Raw genomic sequence first — 2,500 nt, 5'->3', positions numbered from 1 at the left:
ATAGACTTGTGCAGCAGGTATGTTTGTTCAATTTACAATGGAATTTAGTCTAGCACACTAGTACCTGAAAACAGTACCTGTGTGTTGTGCACCTACTCTAGCTTAGCCAAAGAAAGGAGGAATATCGTGTGTGATGACGCTGTAATATCCTGATTCCACGCAAGATATCCATTAGCTTGATTTTGTCCTGAGTGTAAGTTATTTTTTTTTCAGAGTCAGAGGGAAACTAAAATCCACGAACTAAATTAAAAATTAACTTAATGATAAGTAAGGTGCTTGGGGTGCGGTAATTAAGAAAATAACCCTGCTCATTAACCATCCTTGATTGAAACACTTTCGAGACTGAAATTCTCTCTCTCTCTCTCTCTCTCTCTCTCTCTCACACACACACACACACACACACACACACACACACACACACACACACACACACACACACACACACACACAGAGCGCGCGCGCGCGTGTGAGTGTGTGTGTGTGAAGCACAAAACCTTCCATAAGTGTGAAGTTATACACTAAAATTTCCTTCAATAATATATGTAGTTAGCAATACGGTTAACATTAGGACGCTAATATATACAGACATGCGCATTCAAGTGGTCTCAGAGAAATTGTCCGAAATGTGTTTAAATTTTTAATTAGTTTTATTTTTCAGTTATAACACAGATCTATAAGTACGACTTAATGTGCTAAAATTATCGTGAACATCGAGAACACCCTTGAACACGCCTCATACAACACGGCAGATATTACATCCAAGCTGCTTATACATAACGAGCTTTATTTACGATAGCCTTAAAGCGAAGTCAATATGATTGTAAAAGAATAATGAATATGAATAAAAATCTTCTATAGGGGCTACAAGAAACGCATGTAAATATACCATGCCTACACACAAAAAGTACTGTCCTGTTCTCCATGAAATCCTCAACTTACAAGTTAAAAATGTTCATATCTAGTAAACTTGCTCCTTAATCCACATAAAACCTAATATCATCCCTTTCTCGAATGGTGATTCTGATCAAACATAAAAAATAGCAGTGATAGAAAACCATACTGTCAAAATATACTGACATGACCTTCAGATAAAATGAATAGAGAGATTTAACATAAACGGTCATAGAAATGGAGAAATAAAGAAAGTATATGAACAAACACAGTGAAACAGTCTTTAAAATACAAACAAACATTAACAATGTCAACAAAACACACAATGTATCACATCCACGACAAAAAATATACTGATAATATCCTTGCCTTTTAGTTATCAGACAGAAACATTAATCAAATATCCTAAAGAAATCACACTATTTCATCCTATCTATACATTTATAGGATGGAAAAATTTCAATCGCGGAATCTCTGCTATTTTATAAAGAGAAAACAGACCCCTTTCGACCTACGTAAACTCATGCCGGTTTGGAAGCCATCGCTGTCATAATGTTTCGTTGAATATGAACGAATGTTTACGGTTATCTGGTCTCTCGCTTCCCTTTCTTCGCGCCTGAAAAGAAAAGAGAGAAAGAGAGAAAGAAAAGAAAAGAAAGAAAGAAAGAAGGAAAGAAAAACAGTGAAAACGTATCCAGTCATCCAAAGTGCCATAAATCTGATCACCATTTTTTATTTTTCTTTCTTAATTCATTTACTATTACTACTACTACTACTATTGATAATAATAATAATAATAATAATAATAATAATAATAATAATAATAATAATAATAATAATAATAATGGTAATAATAATAATAATGATAATAATAATGATAATAATAATAATCATAATAATAATAATAATAATTAGGATAATAATAATAATAATGATAATGATAATGATAATGATAATGATAATGATAATGATAATGATAATGATAATGATAATGATAATAATAATAATGATAATGATAATAATAATAATACCATGAATTATCGATATAGACCGTGTGGTCGTCAGATATTTGTATATTTGAATTTTATAAAACTGGCATTATTTTTTTCTTCTCTCACCACTATAACATATCATCATCATCCCCTGTTGCAAAATGTGTACCGACTTTATCAACAAAGTGATATCTAGTCAATAATGAAACTGTCTACATCGAGAGTATTACCCCTAGCTAAGATATGATTATGGGAGTGCAGACACAAAACACGCGAAGAATATGATGTCAAATTATCGAAGAACAGCCGAAATGAAGGAAAACATTCATTCTAAAATAACCGAATGACGAAAAACATCAATAATACTGTTGATAAATAAGAAGAAAAACATATCTATAAACGTAACACACATTAAAAAAAAAAGAAAATAAAGATAAATAAAACGATAAAGCACAAAAATCCAGGAGACCAATAACCCACTACCCATCCCCTAGTCGAAAACACCCACTCGCCTTAGAGGAGTGTGTGAGAACTGCGCTTGTACACGGCGGACCTCCTCCCTCTGCATGTGATATAAGGGTAACTCCATCGTAGTGGCGTCGTGGTGGAGTGTTTGC

Source organism: Penaeus monodon, chromosome 1 (assembly GCF_015228065.2).
Source record: "Penaeus monodon isolate SGIC_2016 chromosome 1, NSTDA_Pmon_1, whole genome shotgun sequence".
Lineage (NCBI taxonomy): Eukaryota > Metazoa > Arthropoda > Malacostraca > Decapoda > Penaeidae > Penaeus > Penaeus monodon.
Note: the sequence above shows the minus strand (reverse complement) of the source record.